Below are 13,735 nucleotides of genomic sequence, written 5' to 3' on the forward strand. Positions count from 1 at the left end.
GGAGCCCACACTGGATCCAACCCACCCATGGGTTAGGTTTCTCACAACTTTATCCCCCTAACCACGAGAACCCAAACTCTTTGTTCCACTCAACTGGGATTGAGAATGTTACTTTCATGTCCCTTGTGGTCACTCAAGATAATTGAAATATTTGTCAATTGTAGAAGACCTCAAGAAGTTTTGTTATAGAAGGGAGAAAATATGGCAGAGATTCTGGACAGATCTAGATAGGGTTTTAAAGGATGGGGCCATGGACATACAAGGAGGGAAGGAACCCATAGGCAAGGAGAGATGGGAGACAAATTAGAGCATGAGTGTTGTGGCTTGCTTCACCTTGGGGCCCATAGTGACCACCTCTCTCCAGGAGGGGAGCTGAGAATAAGGAGTCAAGCCACTACTGCCTTATGCCTCCAGCTCAATTTTATTACTGTTTAGCTTATACATATATACTGTTAGGTCTTTCAGGGTAGAACAGAGAATAATTGAGGGAATGGGGGTGTACAAGCAGTGTGTATGTGCAGTGTCTTGTGTTACAGGATAAGGGGGTACATTAGGGAGGAGGTGGTAAAACACAGCTGTGTCTAGTGCCCTTGGTCTGTGGGTTGGAATGTCCAGCTCCTTGTCTCTCAGGGTGGCGAGCCAGCTCCTGAGACTGTCCAGGTGGCAGTTTACTTGGAAATCATTTGTGTCATGGCAGTTAGAATAGCCTGTGTACCCACACGTGAGGATGGCAGAGGGAAGAAACTACTGTAATAGATGGAATGGAATAGGATCATGTGTGCATTTAAAGAGTTTTCCCTGAAGAGGGAAATAATGGGGGAATAGGGGAAGGCAGAAATAGTGTCAAAATCTGCCTAGAAAATGAAAGTTGAGGAGGGGATTAGAAGAATCTTTGGACATATGGCCTTGATGTTTTCAGCAAAATTTGAGGAAACTTTACTGCTAAAAAGGTGAAGGAGTGGAAAGATTTTGGACTTATGAGGAGAAAGGAGGTTAGGAACAATTGCTGAGGTAAGAGGGATTTTGAATGTTTTAGGAAAGAGGAGAGATTGGCTTGTCTCAGTGAGGATCCATTTGACCTCAGAAAAAAATCATTTAAGAGTCAACAGATCAAAATGGTTTCATGAGTTTCTGAGATACATTTAGCAGCAAATAAAAGGGAACAAAAGCAGAGGGTGGTGGGAAACATCTCCTTGTGGCAATTGTTATTGTCAACAGGGACAAAACAGAAGGTGACCAAGAGAAGAATAATTTGTAATTGAACTGGAATAGAAGGAGTTCAGATAGGAAAGGGAAGAGCAGAGGCCACTGGGATAATGACTTTAGAAAGCATATAAAGGCAGAGTTGGATGTTGGTAACCATTTCTTCAATGGTCCAGCTTACTTGTCTATATTTACAAACTCAATTATCTTCCTTCAAAAAAATCTGTACACCAAATGCCCTTCTCTGGGAAAGAGAACATGGTTGAATTCTCATCCATTTCTAGATTGTTGATCCATTAGTATCCTGGCCCTCAGAAGTCTAGTGATGTCTCTGGAAAGAGCCCCACTTGTATGAATGAGTTGGGCAGTTGGGCAGGAAAGTTTCTGTAACCAGATCTACACTCCCTCCTTCAGGTCCACATGCCTAAAGGGCCCACTCTAAGGCCTGCTATGGGAAATAAATGCAGGACAGGAAGAATGACAAGCAAGTGAATGGGGAGCCAACCTTGGCATGGCCTGGAACCTAGGTCTCCCAAAGACTTTTGAGTTACCTCTTCCCCATCAGAATCTGTCACTATGAGGCTGAATTGCACTGTTATACCATAAACCAGAGCAATATTCAGCCTTGTCCTCAGACTGGATCCCCTTGATGGTGAGGACAGCTTTGTCCCCAAGAATGGACAGGAGAATTGGACGGGGATGTGTGATACAAGATTATGATAACTCAGTGTCTTTAGAACTTGGTCAGATTTCTGCTGGCAACAGTAGGAATAGAGCTCAGAGGTGACTGCCCCAGTGCTGGAGCTGCAGGTCAGGGTGACTGTTCCTCCTGAGATCATAGGCAGAGATGACTCCTAAGTCACCACAGCCTGAGAACTGACCCCTGAAAACAAGAAAACAGTAAATTAAACATAATTTAAATAAAGTAATTTCCAATAAATTAGAATAAACAAGGTAGAGGTTAGTATCACTATTAAGATATTACCTTTGGGGCAGCTAGGTGGCATAGTGGATGAAGTACCGGCCCTGCAGTCAGGAGTACCTGGGTTCAAATCCAGTCTCATACACTTAATAATTCCCTAGCTGTGTGGCCTTGGGCAAGCCACTTAACCCTGTTTGCCTTGAAAAAACCTAACCTCCCCCCCAAAAAAAGATATTACCTTCAACATTCACATCTCCTCCTAATGGGAGTGTGACTGGTGCCCAGCAGCCCCTGATACAAGGATCCCCAGACCAGTTTTCCTACTGTTTTCCTTAGGCCAGTCCCTAGGTCCCTTCTCCTTCTAAAGGACCCTGCCAAGCAGATTCAATGTGAGAATTAAAGGAGAGCGCTGATGTGAAGGGCACTGTAAATCTAAAAGATGAATATAAATGTAAATTATTAATATGGTGGGATGTTTATAATTGAAAAGGGAGGATTGGAGTTTGTGACTCCAGGCTCAGCCAAGAACAGAGATAGGGAATCACTGAATTGGCTACATGGCCAGCTCTTCTTTCAACTTCCCCCATAAATCCTAGGGAGCACCTTCCCCAATCATTACAGAGAGTGAGGTGGATGAGAAAGAGGAGAATCAAGGCCATGGTGGAGATGCTCTGCTTCCTGAGGCCCCCTCTTATCTTCCCACACCACCTCATCCTGGGAATCTGGAGGTTGTTTCATGCAAATAACTTCCAGTTCGACCTATGGGGACCCTGTGTTGGGCCCCTGTGGCAGTAGAATTTATGTAGAGTTTGGTGGGGCAGATATGGCCTGGTCCTGAGGCTATCCCCAAGGCCCAGCAAGGAAAAAGCTGCAGGGTAGCAAGTCTTCAAGAACACCCAATGCCACCTGATTGTGTTCTCCTGATTTCTCTGCCATCATGCTCTCATGTTTCCCTCCCACAGTGCCACCTACTGGAGTCATTTGCCAATGCTCCCTTAATTAGGTGATATCAAAGGTATTCACCCAATGAGAGAGACTTAAATTATACCTGCCATGGAAACCATCTGCTTGGCCTTGGGATCCTCCTCAGCTCTTTTTTTTCCTTAGGTTTTTTGCAAGGCAAATGGGGTTAAGTGGCTTGCCCAAGGCCACACAGCTAGGTCATTATTAAGTGTCTGAGACTGGATTTGAACCCAGGTCCTCCTGACTCCAGGGCTGGTACTTTATACACTGCACCACCCAGCCGCCCCTCTCCTCAAAACTTCTTGAGGCAGTTATCAGGAATAGTCAACCAGTCGGTTGGCTGGCTGGAGTCACACACTCCATTCTCTACACAGCTGTAAACTCCCCACTATATTAATACGGAACATTTATATCCAACTTTTCCATTTGCAACTTGACATCAGCTGATGCAGGGAACCAGGGAAGTAGGGAGTGGTCAGTTCAATTGGAGACAAATTTTGAAACTCTTTTGTTTGCATTGTTCAAGTTTCTTTTTTTTTTTTTTTTTTTTTTTTTAAGGATTTTGCAAGGCAAATGGGGTTAAGTGGTTGCCCAAGGCCACACAGCTAGGTAATTACTAAGTGCCTGAGACTGGATTTGAACACAGGTACTCCTGACTCCAGGCCCGGTGCTCTATCTACTACGCCACCTAGCCACCCCATTTTTATGTTCTCGCTCTCTCTTTCTTAATAGGAGAGTATGCTCTCTCTGTCTCAGTCTCTCCAAGTTTCTTTCTCTGTGTTTCTCTTTCTCAATAGGGGACTATGTTATTGTGAGAGAACAGAAAAGGAGGGGGCAGGGTGGGAAGGATCCAAGGAGCCACCTTCTCCCAGAAGCCTGGGGCTACAGTTGATGGGAAAGCTCTGTAAAGGTGGGACAGGTAGTGGCAATGGGATGAGAATCAGGGGATATCCCACTGATTGAGGATGGAAACCGGCCTCTCTGCCTCTGTAAGAGGACTCGACCTCCACAGTTCTAGTCAGTACTATCATCTAGGAACTGAAGAAGTTGAAGTGATGCTTCAACCTGCTGGCCCAGCCAAAAGGCCCAGCAGGGCTAATTGACTTCCTCTTCACATATCTGTCTCCTCCGTGCCTAGAGATGGCGCAGAGTTTGCACCCCACTATCAACTTGCATATGAAATCGAGAGTCTCCGTAGAACAAATCTGAAGACAGTCAAGATTGCAGACAAGTCTACTGGTTTCTTCAGGATTTAAGGGTCATTAATGGCCCTGCCTTATCTCACCATTCTTTGGTCCCTATACCATTTTCACCTCTATCAGCTGATAACAAATTGTATGTTGTTACTGATGTGTTCTGTGGATTTTTCACAATCGAGTCCTGATAGACCAGCTTTCACCTTTCATCATCCTTCACCGGACAGACCCCAACTCTCCCCTTTGGATAGAGGCCTCATAATTCAAGCAGGTCAAACTCCCACAGGCCTATGTCAAAGCTGTCTTCTCTAGTTTCTCAACTTCAGCATCCTGATACTCAGAATGAGCCACTGTCATTCTCAACATTACATCAATAATTGATGAATTCCTCCACCCAGCTCTGACCTGTGAGGAATCTCCCTGCGTTCTCAGAGAAAGGACACAATGCCTTCCTTCCTAAACTTCAATTTGGTCAGCCAGGGATAGAATACTTGGAAACTCTTTTAAAAGAAGTGCAATCCCTAGATGGATCCAGGCACTTTTGAAAAGGCCCAAACTTATAATAAAATAATAGGATAGAGCTGTCCATGGTGCAGCTGGCTGTGAAAACAGGCCATGAGGGACATTGTTTCCCCCTTTTTAACTCCTCTTGTCAAAAATTGGAAATGGAATAAAAATTCTTACATGTCCTTCTGCAAGTCTCCTGGCTTCTGCTTCTGCATTCAGTCAACCAAATTAATGGAGACATTGGACTATGTTTTTATTTTTGCAAGGCAATGGGGTTGACTTGCCCAAGGTCACACAGCTAGATGATTATTAAGTGGCTGAGAATGGATTTGAACTCAGGTCCTCCTGACTCCAGGGTCATTGCTCTATCCACTGTGCCACCTAGCTGCCCTTGACACTGGACTTTCGCTCATCACTGTAAAGGCATGGGCTCTGGAGTTCTGGGGTCAACCCTTTGGCTTTGCTCTCCATCCTGTTGCCTATTCCTCAGGTTAACTGGATCCCAGGCCTTCCTTGGGGTACAGTGGGATGCTTCTGAGGAAACATCTGCTTTGTTAGGTGAAAAGGATCAGAACTTAGTCTAAGGGGTCAAAGACTTATCCAAGGTGCCCTCTTGCTGGCATTGCTTTGTTATTAAAGAAAAATAAACATTTGGTCCATATAAATGCTGACAGACCATAAATTTGCTTTAATTTTATCTGAGAATACTCACATTGAATGCTCTAATTTTTTTTAACTCTGTGACTGTCCTAGCCTTGGATTGTGAATGTGACAGACACAGGTGGCCCTCCAGGCTGAAGCTGTCAGACTGGTCCTGTCTGATATCCCACTGGATAAGCTTTATGTGAGAGCTCCTCAAGAATGACTGTCTGATTTTGAAGCAACAGAGGCTCAGTCCTTACAACCTTCAGTTAGTGACTCAGTGGCCCTGGCTGGTGTCTGCCACTTAGATGAAATGTCTTTGTTATCTTTTACACTAGCTCTAAATATGCTTTTGGAATTTCGTCTGCTACAGAGAATTCTATTTTAAAAAATGGGATGGGGGTGGCTAGGTGGCACAGTGGACAGAGCACCAGCCCTGGAGTCAGGAGTCCCTGAGTTCAAATCCGGCCTCAGACACTTAATAATGACCTAGCTGTGTGGCCTTGTGCAAGTCATTTAACCCCATTGCCTTGCAAAAACCTAAAAAAAAGTGCTAACCTCCTGCTGAGAGTGGATTGTTTGTCCCCTTCCCTGATGCTTGTGATGCCCAGAGAGAGGGAGCCAGGTCTCAAGGTAACTGCCCTTTAACCTCTGCCCTGTTCTCCCACCTATGATTCTGTGATGCTCTTGACTGTGCCCTCGCTCAGAGCCTCAGGAGAAAGGCCTCATTTTCTTCCTCTAAATTTATGTTAAAGCAGGACCCGCATCCATTGGTGCTTGGTGGGTGCCAGGTCCAGAAAGGTGCCCACACTTGCCTTGATATACCCTTAAGGATTTTTTCACTTTGCTATTGTGTCTATTGTTAAATGAAATGTTTTCTTCTGGTGTTTCAGGAGGCCAAAGGAGAGTTTGGATTGGGTTTCTTGTGTTCAAACGAACAGAAGAGAGAATCCTCTGGTCCCAGGAGGTCATTCCTGGGTATTTTCCCATTTCCCTTGACTTCAGGTAGATTTTTACATGTGCTCAAATGCAATCTCTTTTGATCCTGGTAGAAGCAGCTCAGTGGGAGGTCTGAAACATTTACAGGGTAACAGCTAAAGAAGTGAGCAAAATCCCTTTCAAAGGAATCTTCCTGATTCATCCCATCCTGCTAATTGAAATCAAGCTGGCCACTTAATGGACAGTTATTAATACATAGAGATTTGTCCACACAGTAGGGACTTAATGGGAAGTGCCCCCAGTCCATCACCTACAGAGAATGACTCTGTTGGTCCGACCAAATTAGCTAAAATATTGCAAAATATAGAATGAGCAGGTGCCCTTCTGGGAGCATTTTTTTTTTTTTTTTACTCAGAAACACTCAACAAACAAAACTAAAGCTTTTCCCACTCGAAATCCTGTTTGGAAGAACCTTTTTGTCCATCCCTCCCATCTCCCTGCCTCATGTTTCTTCACTGGGACACTGGGGAGGTTGAGGATGATGAGTTTCTTCCACAAAAAGGCATATGGCCCTGTAGTCGTTTCCTTCACTTTAAGTCTGATCTCTCTAAAAGAAACAAATTATACAACAAACATACAAAGACTTGATACTTCATACACACACACACACACACACACACACACACACACCTACACATAGACACATAGGCACAAACTGACACTTTCCCTCTATGTGCAGTACAAAAACTCATTTACTTTCTTTTTAAATGTCATTATCTCACTTTCCAAGGATGATTTAATTTACAGAGTTTAAAACAGGCTCTCCCTGAACCCTGATCAGAACCCTGAGACAAAGGCATGGCTATAATTTTCTTTCTTTTATTTTTGATTAAATTTTTAATTGATATTCTGTCTTTCCAATTACATTTTATGAAAGTTTTTCAACATTCATCCATTTGCATATGCATGTTTTAAAATTACATAATTTCCTTCCACCTTCATGTCCCACCCCCCTCCCCTAAGCCGTGAACAGTCTGGTGACCATTGAACATACACATTTGTGTTTAACATGTTTACAAATTAGTGATTTCCCATATGTGGAATTAGGATGAAGGGAATAGAAAGAACACCATGAAATAGGAAAGAGAAACCTAAGAGAAATTTTAAAAAAGGGAATGTAGAGTTCATTCAGATTCTGTAAGGTTTTTATTTTGTTTTGTTTTACTTCATTTTCTTCTTCCCAGGGCTATACCAGCTCTCTGAATTACTGAGAGCAGGTTAATCAACTCACAATGTTGCTGTTAATGTGTACAGTGGTCTCTTGGTTCTGAACCCTTCAAACATCAGAATATTGTACAAATTGTTCCTGCAAATTTCCTGTAATTCATTCTACGCTTCTCTAGAGTTCAATCATCGATGGTTTCTTATTGAACCATAACACTCCATACTATTCATATACCATAACTTGTTCAGCCATTACCTAACTGATGGACAGCCCCTGAATTTCCAATTCTTTGCCATTTCAAAAAGAGCTGCTATGAATATTTTGGAACATCTTGGACTTTTCCCATTTTTTTACATCTCCTGGATATAGGTCTGTATTGAAATTCTTGGGTCAAAGAGTAGTTCGATATTATTCTCCAGAATAGCTGGATCAGTTCACAGCTCCACCAACAATGCATTCCTATACCAAACCTCCCACAACTTCTCCAACATTGGTCATTTCTCCTTTTTTGCCATCTAAGACAATGTAAGAGTTGTGAAATGGAAACTCAGTTGTTTTAAGTCCCAAGTACAAAAAGAGTTTTTGTAAGTACTTAAGGTGTTTAGAAGTCAATTAAGAGACAGCAAGGAAAAATGAGAAAAAAGTAAGACTAGGGGGTTGACTAGGTGGCGCAGTGGATAGAGCACCGGCCCTAGAGTCAGGAGTACCTGGGTTCAAATCCAGCCTCAGACACTTAATAATTACCTAGCTGTGTGGCCTTGGGCAAGGCACTTAACCCCATTGCCTTGCCAAAAAAAAAAAAAAAGTAAGACTAATCCTATAAAATCACGAAAATGAAAAGAAAGTCAGATAACTTGAATATTCAAAGAAAATAATTCCTTGAAAAACAGAATTAGAGGTTGATCATCAACCCCATGTTGCTTTTAGGGTATGCAAATGTTCTGGTGCTGCTCATCTTGCTTATCATCAGTTCATGCAAATCCTTCCAGGCTTCTCTGAAATCCCAACCCTCTTGGTTTCTAATAGAACAATAGTGTTCCATAACATATACATATATACATACATACATACATATATATATATATATATATGTATGTATATAGCACAGTTTGTTCAGTCATTCCCCAATTGATGGACATTCACTCGATTTTCAATTCTTTGCTACTATAAACAGGGCTGCCAGGAATATTTTTGTACCAGTGATGCCTTTACCTTTTCCACGATCTCTTAAGGGTATAGACCCAGTTGTGGTATTGTTGCATCAAAGGGTATGCATATATCTATTGCCCTTTGGGAATAATTCCAGATTGCTCTCCAGAAAGGCAGGATGAGTTCACAGTTCCACCAACATGTATTAGTTTCCCAGATTTCCCACATCCTTCCCAACATTGAACACTGGTCTTTCTGGTCATATTGGCCAATCTGATAGGCCATGAGATAGTACTTCAGAGCTGCTTTAATTTGCATTTCTGTAATAAGTAATGATTTAGAGCAATTTTTCATATGACTATGGATTGCTTTGATTCCCTCATTTGTAAATTGCCTTTGCATATCCTTTGGCCATTTGTCAATTGGGGAATGGCTTTTTTTTTTAATTTGACTCAGGGGGCAGCTAGGTGGCATAGTGGATAAAGCATCAGCCCTGGAGTCAGGAGTACCTAAGTTCAAATCCAGTCTCAGACACTTAATAATTACCTAGCTGTGTGGCCTTGGGCAAGCTACTTAACCCCATTTGCCTTGCAAAAACCTAAAAAAAAATCAAGAAATTTGACTCATTTCTCTATATATTATCAGAAATACCAGTTTAAAAATTGTTTTCCAATTCACTACATTTCTTTTGATCTTGGTTACAGCAGTTTTGTTTGTGCAAAAGCTTTTGAATTTAATGTAATAAAACTAATTTGTTTTAGTGATGTTCTCCATCTCTTCCTTGGTCATAAACTGCTTCCCTTTCCATAGATCTGAAAAGTAAACTAGTCCTTGACCTCTAAGTTTGCTTGTCTTTTGTCTAAATCTTGTACCCATTTTGATCTTATCTTGGTATTGGATGTGAGATGTTGGTCTAATCCAAATTTCTGCCATTCCAACTCCCAATTTACCCAACAGTTTTTTATTGAAGAGAGAGTTCTTATCCCAAAATTTGGACTCTTGGTTTATCAAACAGTAGAGTACTATAATTGTTTCCTGCTGGTTTTTTTGCATCTAGTCTACTCTACTGATCCACCAAACTATTTCTTAGCCAATACCAGACAGATTTGGTCACTGATGCTTTATATAATTTCAAATCTGGTAAAACATCCCAGCGCCAACCACTTGATGTCAGTATTAAGAAACCCTTCAAAGCTTCTATGACAGACAAATGGAACCAATGGATGAAGTCTTCTAGGTTTGACACCAGCAGAAAGAGTAAAGAAATCAACTATAGAAGTTTGTACTTGGGTGAAAGGATGCTGGGATAATATCAAGATTGAGATCATTGTCATTTAATAAGTGTGGCATAAGGGGCAGCTAGGTGGTGAAGTAGATAGAGCACTGGCCCTGGAGTCAGGAGTACCTGGGTTCAAATCTGGCTTCAGACACTTAATAATTACTTAGCTGTGTGGCCTTGGGCAAGCCACTTAACTCCATTGCCTAGCAAAAACTAAAAACTAAAAAACATAAAAAATAAAGTGTGGCATTTCAAATGCCATAGTTGGCACTGAGGATGAGGCAATATGTGAAGACAGTAATTTGTCATCAAACACCAAAGAGGACAATCCAATGGTTGAGAATTTTGACAGTGATGAGGAGTTGCATGAATTTTATGATGAATAAAATAATGAAAAAATATGAGTTCAATAACTTTATATAATACATTTTTTTCAAATTTCAAGCTCCCAAATTAAAGTATGTCTTATACTTGGGGAAATACAGTAAGTTATTTTCCTTAGGTACTTGAAAGAGTAAAAGTCTCCTTGTAAGATGTATTTTTATTTATTTATTTTTTAAGGGTTTTTTTTTTTTTTTTTGCAAGGCAAATGGGATTAAGTGGCTTGCCCAAGGCCACACAGCTAGGTAATTATTAAGTGCCTGAGACCAGATTTGAACCCAGGTACTCCTAACTCCAAGGTCGGTGCTTTATCAACTATGCCACCTAGCTGCCCCAAGATGTACTTTTAAAGAGGAGAGGTGGAGTCTCTTCTTCAACTCATGCTATACACAGGTCATGGTATGCACATCTCGACAGCAGTTCAGATGGAAATGATTTATGTATATGTTCATGGGGTTGACAGTGGGAGTAAGGTGAGTACTAAGATGCTGGCGGGCATCAGGAACATGTCAATAAGACAACCCACCCCTTCCAAAAATGCTTTCTGTCACTATCATCGATGGTCAAACAAACCCTGGACAAAAGTAGACTCAGGAATGATGTACAGATGACTGTCTTTCTCTTCAAAGACTGAAATAGTACAGGGAGCCAGAGAGAAGTGGAATCTTAGAGAATTTCCATTTTCATCCACAATGTACAACCAGAGACAACACTCCCACATCAATTCTATTAGCACCTGAGGTTCAACAATATTCAAATTCTTTTGTAGACACTGGACCTTCTCATAGCTCCTCATGAGGTTGTTAATTTTACTCATTTTTAAAACTAGGCACGCTAACCTTAAGACCTGAATCACAGATAGCAAGACTAGCTATGATGCCAAGCATCATGACCTTGGGGTCTGCTCATCCTCATTGCCTCCAGGCAATGCCAGAAGGTCATGTGACAAGGTCTCCTGACAGTATCCCATAAGTGACTGTCACACAAAATCTGTCATCATTGGAAGGGGGTAGTGTTTGTGTGTGTGTGTTTGTGTGTGTGTGTGTGTGTGAACATATCATTGATTTCTTTCTTGTGATAGCCAATAAATTCTTGGTGAATTGTTAGGTAGGTCCTATTTACTTAGAGGACTAAGAAAGTTGGAACTTGAAATATACATCACAAATAAGTATTATTACAATAGAGGGAACAAAGACATCCTTTTCTTATATTGTTAAGAACAAAACAGTAGCCCCCCCACAAATCATCTGACTCAGGGATACCACCAGACTGCCTCTTGGACAGGCCGTATTCTGCTCAACTTTTGAAAGCTCGCTTCTCAAGTAGTAGAATATCAGTGAAACCATTTCTGCCATTCTTATTTTCACATCTTTCTTCTTTGTCACAGGGAAAGAAGCTGTATATGTAAGAAGGAACAATACAACAGGCTTGGATAAAATGCACCTCTCTGAGAAGGGTAGTCTGAAGAGTTCTGGACATTGGTACCAATGGCTCAGTGAGCCAGGCAGCTTTCACTATGACGGGGACATGAAACATTTCTCCCCCCCACCAGACCCCCACCACTCTAGCTCCATTATCCTTGATTGGGTCACAAAGTATCAGAATGACTGAAAGGACTAAAGAACACACAAGGCAAGACTATCATGACAATTATAAAGACAAATGAGGCAATCAGGTCTAATTTGACGACAATGATTTCTTCGTATAGATTTTATAAAGTCTTCCTTCAGGAGAGATTGCATTAGTGGTCTCCAGAGCACCAGGCCTAATTGTCCAAAATAAAATCTAATCAATGGAGGGACAACTCTTTGAGCATAAACATTTTATGCTAAATCTCAATAAATTCTTAGAGAGAGCATAATTGGGAAATGCTCAAAGAACTGAGAACCCTTGCCCCCACTTTAAGGGTAGAAAAAAAGAATAGAAGCTTTATACTGAGCAAGGAAAAAGGTACAAAAACTTAAACTCTTTAGCAATGTGCCCTAGAACAAGAAAGATGTAGACAAAGTTCCCACCTCATCTCTGTTCGTAAACCAGTATGAAATGATTTAGTCAACCAAGATCAAAGGGAAGCCAGAGGAGCCAGCAGGTCAAATCCTTTGAAGACAGAGAATCTGTAAGTAGGCAAACTGAGAAAATCCAATAAGCAACCTACAGAAACTTAACAGAAAGAATCAAATTTGGATCAGGGACTTGCTGAACTCTGACAAGGAAAGGAGTGAGTAGACCTCCCCGTGGATCATTCCACTTGGATAGTGCTGACAACACGCAGATCCCCAGAATGAGCTATGAAAATAGCAGAAGAAAAGGAAAAGTCAATGACATCTTACTACCACCTCCCTTAATAAAGGGACAAATTAGACCTTAGTTTACAATATTATCAATTTCTGGAGAGTGAAAAAAAAAGATTTTCATTTCCCTTGTTTGTGTCTTATCTGCCCACCAAATTGACCAGAACTCGAAAAACAGAGACTATCTTCTTTTTTCTTTTTGGCAAGGCAATGGAGTTAAGTGACTTGTCCAAGGTCACCCAGCAAGAAAATTATTAAGTGTCTGAAGCAAAATTTGAACTCAGGTCTTCCTAACTCCAGAGCTAGTGTTCTATTCACTGCACTACCTAGCTGCCCCAAGCCTGGATCTTCTTAAACTCTTTCAAAGTCCCTAGAAAAGTTTTCTTTCATTTAATAGCTTTTAGCTTCAGGTGAACAGGCCACGGAAAAGGTCACTTTGGTTGTACCAGGATCCCAAACCACATTCTCCAGAAGTCAATGAACTCTGTTTTGATTGTCCAAAATCATTAAGGATCATGTCTATGAAGCTCTTTAGAAATGCCTTACCAACAGAGTAGTGGCTGCTTTTCTTTTTTACACAAGTGTTCTGCTCTGCCTCAAGTTTGTTGGAATCCCTTCTTCATCACCATGATCATTGAGTCACAACAATCAGGAGACAGAATGCATCTCATATTAAAGAGAAAGGTTCTTGATTGTCACCTGCAGTGGTCTCAATGTAGGCTGAAAAGGTGCTCATTGGAGGCCTGTAGGAAATATAAAACTCCCCCTAATTAACCTGAAATTTTACTTATTGTGCAAACTCGGGTTTCTTCTCTTAATCAAGTGTTTTCCTCCAGTTGCCATAATACTAACAGTTTTTTTTTTCTAATTCTGAAGACACTGTGTTTTTGAGAACATCAAGGTATATCCTTTATCACAATGCTAGTTTAAGAAACTCAGATCATATTCATAAGGCTACTCTCCAGTGTGAATTCTCTGATGTGCCTTAAGTCTCTCCTTCAATGGAAAAACTTTTCACATTGACTGAAAACATAATGG

General features: G+C 41.3%; 1 protein-coding gene across 1 annotated transcript in view; it reads right to left on the reverse strand.

Moving 5' to 3' along the window:
- LOC141497211 (uncharacterized) overlaps positions 1-13,735 on the reverse strand; it is a 56,176-nt gene that overhangs the window by 27,553 nt on the left and 14,888 nt on the right.

Source organism: Macrotis lagotis, chromosome X, assembly GCF_037893015.1.
Source record: "Macrotis lagotis isolate mMagLag1 chromosome X, bilby.v1.9.chrom.fasta, whole genome shotgun sequence".
In the NCBI taxonomy this organism is placed as follows: domain Eukaryota; kingdom Metazoa; phylum Chordata; class Mammalia; order Peramelemorphia; family Peramelidae; genus Macrotis; species Macrotis lagotis.